General features: G+C 42.8%; 1 long non-coding RNA gene across 1 annotated transcript; it reads left to right on the top strand.

Moving 5' to 3' along the window:
- The first annotated feature begins 5,603 nt into the window (after positions 1 to 5,603).
- LOC149982877 (uncharacterized) lies at positions 5,604 to 7,517 on the top strand. Its single transcript, XR_016496953.1, has 2 exons — positions 5,604 to 6,478; positions 6,856 to 7,517. It is a non-coding gene; the product is annotated as an uncharacterized LOC149982877 (long non-coding RNA).
- Positions 7,518 to 9,741: the final 2,224 nt, after the last annotated feature.

The raw sequence follows: 9,741 nt of genomic DNA, 5'->3' as shown, positions 1-9,741 counted from the left end.
ATTGTGTAGCTTAATGAGAGGAAAAAATATTTGTATCATTTTTAGAATAAGGCTGTAACGTAACAATGTGGAAAAAGTCAAGTGGTCTGAATACTTTCCGGATGCACTGTAAGTTTACTTTTTATAACACATTTCCTGTGATACAACCGTTGGGAAATAATGGGTACTTCTACCGTATAATAGGTTAAATCAAAAGATGGAATATGCTGCAATAGATAAAAGCCTTTCTCAGTGTTTTAGTCATGAGGGAGAAAAGAAAGCTCTCAACAGCGCTGTCTGTTTTCCCCTGCTGGCTGCTGAAGAGTGGCAGATATATCAGAAGAGAAAACATTTATTTGGGCAGGAGGGCAGAGATTCAGGCCTAAAGCCACTCAGAAGATCCTAGATCACTGGATCAGAGGGCATGTCACACAGTGTCAGAAGAGTCAGACTGTGAAGAAGGGCTATACACACACCACTATAGTTAATGTTGCTATCACTGCTAACATTTAAAAGACCAGTATTGTAATCTGGTCTGTTAACGGGAGCACATAAGAAGACAAAGGCCAATTTATTGCAATAAATGACGTTTAATAAATTGTCTGAAGTTACTTGGTCTTTAAGGACTGTTTGAAGGGCTTGAACAGGCCTTTGGAGATGGCAGAAAACATTCTGACGAGAAGTGGACGTTTGTGAGGCGTCTCCTGTTGGGAGCTGGCGGGGAGATCCTTTGGCAGTGCAGACATGGCAGCATGTGGCACTATGCTGGGCACTACAGAAGAGAGAGAGAGCGTTTACATGCACTTTAATTCAGAAATGATGTAATGTATGTTACAACTCAACATAACTGACACTGATAAAATGAGAACCAACAGCTTGAGTTTTGGAGAATATAATTACTTTTACATAAGAGATGACTACTGATTGCGTATATAACCTTTGTAAGGTTATTTTGAAGTGGCATTTCTTTGTACACCAATATCTCAAACAGACAATGAATGTCCTGTTGTGTGAACTTACGCATGCCATCTTCAGCAGTGGTCTGTACTTGTTCTGATTCAGAGCGGTGGGAATCCTTCTTGTTCCCCTTCTTGAATAGCTAAGTATTTAAAGAGAAAAACATGTTTTAAAAAATGTCACAGCTGACCAACCTCATGATGATAACAATCACACCTACCACACCAGCACAACAACATTTATGATTGGTTTTGGAATGAACGGATGGTTTTATATTTTTTACACTGAATAGCATTGTTTACTCACAACTGTTCATTTAAATATGTTTGCTGTACCATTAAGTTGCTTGTCAGCCTGACCAGCCTTTGTAGAAAAGATAGTTTCCCGCTGCTAGCCCTCACATCCTCAGCCAGTGGAAGAGCCTTAGGCCCGGTGGTTTTGACTGATGTTCTTGAGGCTGCCCTCAATGCCTCATTACATCTGTGGAGAAGCGCTTCACTCAAAGACTTGACAAGAATCCTATCAAATGAAGAGTCCTGAGTCGACACGGCCTGTTGGAGGATTTTCTCCGAGCCAAACTCCTCCAACAGATTTTTATAGACGACTCTGTAGACTTTATGAATCCTCAAGTTCTCTGGATAGGCTTGTGTCTCAGAGAAGCCTGACCATGCACAGAAGACCTCCATAACTTTAGGGATCAGGTCTTGTGACTTGCGTGTGACGTCAACTGGGTAATCTTCTGCTGGGGTTTGGATTTCTGTTAGAATTCTCATTACTAACACGCTGATGAGGCCGGTGACGTCATCATCACTGCCCAAGTTATCAGAGGATGGGGTTGGAAGTGTGACATCTTTGACCATGTCTGGGCTGGTTGACATATCGTCCCTGACAATGTTTTGAGCTACACCAGAATGACTGGTGGTATCCACTTCCTCTCCATCAATGTTGGCCTTCAAGATTTGTGCTGCATTGGAGGTCTCGCTTGTTGCCATAATGGTGCCAGAAGGAGACAGCCGAGGGGAGGACTTGCCACTCAATAGATTGCCTACATCAGATATAGTGGGTTCAGATGTTTGGAGAGATTCAGTTGGAGAGGATCCTCTACTTTCTGCATCAGAATCCACAGAGTACATGACCTGGCTTACCATAACTTTGGTAAAGAGACTGACTGTCACTAAATACTGATGAAGAAGAAGAGCATGAAATTCTATCTTCAGACACTCTAGCCAACACCTTGGCCCCCTGAGCCAAACTCATTGAAGTTGAATAGGGCACAAAACTAGGAAGCAGGAGGCACTTAACAGACTCCTCTACAAACAGCTGAACCAGCTCGTAAGTTGTGGGCTTCCCCACCTTGTCATTCCTCTTCAGCTTCGAAAGGATGGTATCAGATGCACTCTTTCATGCCGCCACTGTCAGTCCCAGAGGGGTCAAGTTGCTGTCGGAAATTATGCGGTTGACTTGGTGACTGAGATCACGGGAGAGAGCACCAATCCTACCCTGAGATATGAGCTCCTCCAGTCTAGCTATTGGATCTGTTAGATAAGGGTGAGATGTAACCTGCCCTTCTGCCTCTGGATATACCTTCTTCATGATGGTATCGGCTATGGCAAACATGCTTGTTCTGGCATCACACACCATTGTTTTTGGCTTAGTAGATTCGCTCATGTCAATGACTGAGCATCTTACAATGGGCTGAGCAGTACTCTCGGGTAACTCAGAAGGAATGGGAGTGCAAATTCCCACTCTGTCTTCTGTGATTTGGCAGTTGAGAATGACAACGAGGAGGAAGACCGCAGTGACTCTTGATAGACCAATTCCTCGCCACATTCGCTGCTTATCTTCTCAATGTTCTCCAGCATAGTTCCAACCACTTTATCTATTTGTGAAAGCTGTCCTGCAGCCACCATTTGGTCAGATTTTGACAGTTGCTCCTGGACACTGCTGATGATACTGTCCTCTGGCATTCCCAGGTGGACTTTCAGTGAGGTCTGGGAACTTTAAAATGAACAAGCAAAGCATGTTAATTGCTGTCTGAAGTTGGAAAATCGATATCTTAGTGCTAACAAATCTAACAAGCATTATAATTGAGTATTCTAAATGTAATTTATATGTGTGCATTAGATATTGCAAAACACACCTGTTAGAAAGCTGGAAAATATTGAAATGGGGAAATTATTGTTCATCAGTTTGAGGGTTAGGATTAACTGCACACACACACACACACACACACACATTATGGGGAACATACAGTACCTCTTGGAAGAGGGTGTGCTAGACCTTGGTCGGAGAGCCCTGCCGCCACAGTTACTTCGCCAAATATTTAACTTCCTGGATGAGCTCTAGTCTTTTCTGCTCAAAGGCAGTGAAGGATCTTGCACTGCCACCCCTCTTGAGTGAGTCAGCGTTGTCATAAAAGCCCGTCACCCCTAGAATGCGGGCCAGGGCCGGCAGCAGGATCTGCAGGGTGGTCTGTGCAATGAAGTTGACAATGGTCTTGCACAATTTTGCAAGCTGTTCCTTTGTCATCTGCATTGCACAAACAAAACAGAACACAGCAGGTTTGGCAATGAAACTCTGATGTAAAGTATTCTAGATTGAACAGAATGCATTTCACCAACATCGTTTTCCTTATCTGTGGCTGAATTCAAAGTTGGATGAAGTATGACAGATTAATGAACGTAATAGCAGAATAGAACTATGGTTAATTCCTCTCTCTTGATTCAACACAACATTCCCAAATCAAAGGTCAAAGGCTGATGGAGAAACTTACAGTTTTTTAAAATCCTTTATAGATCACTTGCCATTGCCTAGAAAAGAAAAAAGAAATGTGTTTTACTTACTTTTTATTTCCTTCTGCACAAAATATGTGAGGCTAGAGCAAAACATGGTTCTAACATACTCATCAGTAAGATTGCGCATGAATGAGATGAGGATTGGGTAGCAGTCCTCTATCTCTACTTTGTTGCCTGGACCGAATGCAGCCTTAAGAGCATTCTTCTCCAAGAGCTCAATAACAGATCCTCTGTCCGGGTGTTTATTCCTCAATCCTAAATATGTTATTACCAACTAGGACAATTCAGGATAAGTCAGACGCTTTTCTCTTAATACAATACTTCGATAAAATTGCTACAATAGGACTATTGAATAAAACTATCCATGCAAAATTTCTTACTGACTACAGTTTCTAACATGACCTTTATCTATGATATGCAGGTTTAGAGAACCAACATACTACAGAGGGAAAATCTATGACCTGCATCCGTATCAGTGCCCTGCTCCCCTGACTTCTTGGCACTACTTTTCCTCTTCGCCTTGGATAGAATATAATAGAATAGATTCCAGATCACAAATAATAGACACGTTACATCAGGTCAATGCAGCTATTGTGACAATTGAGTGTTACTAGTCTAGTAGTTGCCCTGTCACTCCTGCCATTTTACCTTTCCTGTCTTCTTGGGCTCCTTCTTGAGCTGGGCCACTGGTTCTTCCTCAACAACCTCCCTCCCCTCCCTCGGGGGATCATCATCATCTCTCTGTACTACCTGAAGGACATAGGAATTTCATGTCAATGTCAGATTAGATTCTTGCAAAGGACATCATAGAGCTACAGCCATATCAGAGCTAAACTGGTGATTGACTTAATAGAGAGAATTAGACATTTGTTTTGCAATAGCCTATGTTATCTTAAATTACGTTTTCCTTAGTTACATTCCCAAATATTTAGTGTAATTTAACCTACATTTTCTTCATCCATAATAGCATACAGTATTTTTTATATCTCGAAAAACGTGTCCTTATCTGTGTTGTTTTCACTCATGTTGAGTTTACTGAGGACAATATTGCAGCCACTGACGAATTAAGAACTTCATACCACGTCATGGAATGTTAAACCTTTATGCACATTCCCATTCTCTCATTAATATTGGGGGGGAAATATATTGATCAGATTACACAATTTCCCCATCAACCGTTTTCGATACAGCTAGGCCCACATTGAAATCTGTTCACTAAGCACTGCGACTCAGCAGGTCAAAACAGAAATAAACCTAGTCTAATTTCGTGTCGACCTCTTTTGGATGTATTTCGGTACCCCATTTAGTGAGCCAGTTGATTGATCTATTCCTTATAGTGCATTCCTTAAAAGTAGGCCTACATTAGGGAATAAGGTGCTATTTGGTAGCATATTCCTCTCTAGCCCATTCCTCCACCAATCCAATGATTTTAGATTTGTAGGAAGAAGCGAACGAGAGTGTACACTTCAGGAGAAAGAGATATTATTGGACTGTATCCCTAGGCTATAGCCAGGCTAAACCAAGTAGCCTTGAGTACGATCCCAAAAGCTTGGATTGCCAAAGGCCTTTCAGAGCTAAATTGGTGATAACAACTTTAAACTTACTGTAAAACATGTTCTACCTTCCCCTATATTTCACTTACCTTTTCTTCCACCATAGCTAATTGTATATCCCGAAAAGCATGTCATTGACTGTTTTGGCTTTGCTACTTTCATGTCGAGTTATGATAAAAGAGCATTTTTGCAGACGCAGACTTTTAGTTAGTCGGGGACGTCATGGACTGAAGGCAGTAGAGGTTAATTGGTTTTAAGAAATGTTTATATGTCGCCCTCTTGTGGAATTATTTAGGTACAACAACGTGTTGTGTAGGATCCAAATGATTGTTTTCTCCTCATCCCTGTGTTACGTCCTATTATCAGTCATAAACAGAGAGCAATACACTTTAATAGTAAAGAGGTAACACTGCTTCACCCAATGTGATACGGTATCGCTATTATTTTTTATTTTATTTTAGAACACATTCAAGAACCTCCAGAAGCTAACTAGCTAATTAGCTAAAAGCTATTTAGTCATAGTTAGCCAATGCTAGCGGCTTTTACCTTCTGCACAGATACCAGCCCTGTTCTTAGCCTGGATAATACTCGCCAGTCTACTAGTATCGGACTGTCTCTCCACAACAACGCCGGGTTCCTGCCGTAATCCCTGGACCACTACTTCTGATCTTCACAGCTAGATCACAGCTTGCAGCTAACTAGCTCACAGCTAGCTTGCACTTATCGTGGCATCCAGTACCGAAGCTATCCCTGAGGCCCACCTCCCGGCCTACTCAGCTGTTCTCCCGAACCCCACTCATACACGGCTAGAGCCCAATACTCCACCTGATCCTTGCTGTAAACTCTGGACCTTGGCACCGGTTCATCGCTGCTACCGATTGGCTATAGTGGATCTATAGTGGATAACGCCACTGCCACGAAAGTAGCACCAGTTAGCCGTGAGCCAGGCGCATCTCCCTGCTAGCATTCTAAATTCTACCTGCCCCCCACCGCACCACCACGACTGGTCTGCCGACGAATACTCCATCCGCTGTGCCTTCAACCGGCCTCCGTCGGAGGGCTACTAACTTTAAACGCAGTGTAGCCCGCGTGCTAGCGTAATGGCGCCTTCCCTGTACCATCTACTGCTGCCTTCTGGACACTGTTATCACTTGGCTACATAGCTGATGCCTGCTGGACTGTCGATTAATCACGGTACTCCATTCTGTTTATTTATTTTTTATCTGTCGGCCCCAGCCAGCCGCGATCTCAGGCTCTGTGTGTCATCGCCATTTTACCTGCTGTTGTTGTGTTAGCTGATTAGCTGTTGTTGTCTCACCTGTTGTTTTAGCTAGCTCTCCCAATCAACACCTGCGATTACTTTATGCCTCGCTGTATGTCTCTCTCAAATGTCAATATGCCTTGTATACTGTTGTTCAGGTTAGTTATCATTGTTTTGGTTTACAATGGAGCCCCTAGTTCCACTACTCATACCTCTGATATCTCCTTTGTACCACCTCCCACACATGCGGTGACCTCTGAGGTTTCTGTGTTTTACACTATAGCCATTACCATATGTGTATTCCCAGCAGCTCTGGCCATCTGAGGGAGCTCTTAATCACCCCAGACATCAGCAGTGCCACTGCATTCCCACTGCAGTACTTGATGGACTCCAGCAAAGATAATGGCATCTGTTTTGTCACCATACTGGTGATAAGGTTTCTATCGGAGATCAGACCTTCAGCCCTAGATGGACCATCCCAACAGGCAGCAGATCTGACAGAAACATCTCAGCAACTCATCAGACTAGTCCTGTCTGAGTTCTGTCTGCATCAAGATTCTCCAGGACACAGGCATATTCCCAGAACCTGAACATCCAAAGGGTTCAGAGGTGTACATAAAAACCTCATGGAGGAGTTTGGCTCTTATGAAACCCTGCAAGCAGCTATTTCCTCCCAGGACCCTGCATTTGACAGAGTCCTGGTAAAGTCCTTGACCCAGCAGCTGGTACAGGGATGCAAGGAGGCGTCAAGACCAGCTTCTGCTGCAACAAACCCATCAGACCAGGCTGAGACAGAGAGGGGGGCTGAGCAGAAAGCATGAAGGAGCTTCCTTTGCTTTTCAATGACCAAACTCAGGATCAACTTCAAGTATAGCAGGGAGTTAGCATTTGTTTTTTGTTCCAGTGAGGTGCTGATGTTATTGATGTGGCTATGATAAGACATATACATTAAATGTTTTATTCATCACTAAATTGTTGCCTTGGATTCAGAAGTGTTCCATTTATTTATTTATTCTCTGTACCATTTTCTTTACCTTTCATCTGTTAGCGTTCCAAGAGAGCAAACAAAAAGGACTGTCATTCAGTCCAGGAACAGACTGAGATTCCCTCTACTGATGGACATTGCATAGGTAAGGATGTGTTAGAGCTCTGCTATAGCTTGTAATTTTGGTTTAGGTGTGTGTTAGAAACATAGGTATGCCTACCAAACTCATAACACTGTTATTTGTCAACGTTATTTGTCAACGTTACCCCCCCCAGTTGGAGAGGTTTCTCCCTCCATATCTCAGCCTGTCAAAAAACACTCCTTGATTGTCAGGGTCTTTTCAGCAATGATGAAGCCATTCCGGCGCTTCACCAAGAAGAACCTGTAACCTGTTACGCTGCATGAAGAACTACTTTTGTAACAGCAAGACTTTTGACAAGAGGAATTTCTGCATGTCTAACCTTTCAAAGTCTATTTGATCAAATAAATGCAAATTATTTTACAAGAATTTCAAGTGTTTTGGAAGATTGGTAAAACTGAAGCACCTTTTCTCAGAGAAATGCACTAGTTCCCCCTTGGTTACACATTTATTGTGCAGTTTTTGAGTTGGCAGGACTTGGGGCAGCAGGTAGCCTTGTGGTTAGAGCATTGGGCCAGTAACTGAAAGGTTGCTAGGTCAGATCCCTGAGCTAACCATGTAAAAAATATGACGTTCTGCTCCTGAACAAGGTAGTTAACCCACTGTTCCTAAGCTGTCATTGTAAATACGAATTTGTTCTGAACTGACTTGTCTAGGAAAATAAATAAAATAACCACAGCTTGACTCTAATACAATAGTTGCTGCATAGACTGTCAGATAACCAGATGTTCTCTATTAATTTAGTTAGATTGGTAAGAGCTTATTAGCAGCAAGGGGAAAACACATAGATGAGAATTAGCTATCTGCAGCTAGATCAACCCTCTGAGATGTTTTCTATATGTTGAAAATATAATGTCCAACAGTTGACAGTGTATGTCAGAGCAAAAACCAAGCCATGAGGTCGAAGGAATTGTCCATAGAGCTCAGAGACATGATTGTGTCAAGACACAGATCTGGTGATGGGTACCAAAACGTTTCTGCAATATTGAAGGTCCCCAAGGACACAGTGGCCTCCATCATTCTTAAACGGAAGAAGTTTGGAACCACCAAGACTCTTCCTAGAGCTGGCCGCCAGGCCAAACTGAGCAATCGGGGGAGAAGGGCAGTGCAGTGGAGCAGCAGTGCAGTGGAGTAGCTTCAACAGCCATAGGCCCAGGGATTTCACATCACATTCCATGATGCAATGCAGAATACGGCTTCACACAGAACAATCACCAAACCCATAAGATAACACTTAGCACAGCCAAACATCATGTATCACATGAAGAGGCATGTGTGTGCTCCAGACATGATACCTTGTCATGGACCTGCTGTTTTGATCTTCGCTCTCCCTCTCCCCCACCTCTCTCTCTCTCTCTCTCTTTCTTTCTCTCTCTCTCTACCACACCTGTTGTCTCGACCTCTGAATGTTTGGCTATGAAAAGCCAACTGACAATTACTCCGGAGGTGCTGACCTGTTGCACCCTCTGTAACCACATTATTTTGTTGACTCTGCTGGTCATCTATGAAGAATGTTTGAACTACAGTACTTGAAGAACGATCTGGCCTTACGATCTGGCCATGTACGCTTATAATCTCCACCGGCACAGCCAGAAGAGGACTAGCCACCCCTCAGAGCCTGGTTCCTCTCTAGGTTTCTTCCTAGGTTCCTGTTTTTCTAGAGAGATTTTCCTAGCCACCGTGCTTCTAAATCTGCATTGCATGCTATTTGAGGTTTTAAGCTGGGTGTCGGAATAAGCATTTTGTGACATCTGCCGATGTAAAAAGGGCTTTATAAATAAATTGTACTGATTGATTGATGATTGATTGTATGAAATGGAGTAGCATATATCCATCATGTAAAATGAACATTGGGCACTGTCTCCATGGAGTATAAATCAAAATCAAATCAAATCAAATCTATTTGTCACATACACATGGTTAGCAGATGTTAATGCGAGTGTAGCGAAATGCTTGTGCTTCTAGTTCCGGCAATGCAGTAATAACCAACGAGTAATCTAACTAACAATTCCAAAACTACTACCTCATACACACAAGTGTAAAGGGATAAAGAATATGTACATAAGGAAACC

This window comes from Oncorhynchus mykiss, chromosome 6 (genome assembly GCF_057628025.1).
Source record: "Oncorhynchus mykiss isolate SJ-2025 chromosome 6, ASM5762802v1, whole genome shotgun sequence".
Taxonomy (NCBI): Eukaryota; Metazoa; Chordata; class Actinopteri; order Salmoniformes; family Salmonidae; genus Oncorhynchus; species Oncorhynchus mykiss.
Note: the sequence above shows the minus strand (reverse complement) of the source record. Positions and strands in the feature narration are given on the sequence as shown.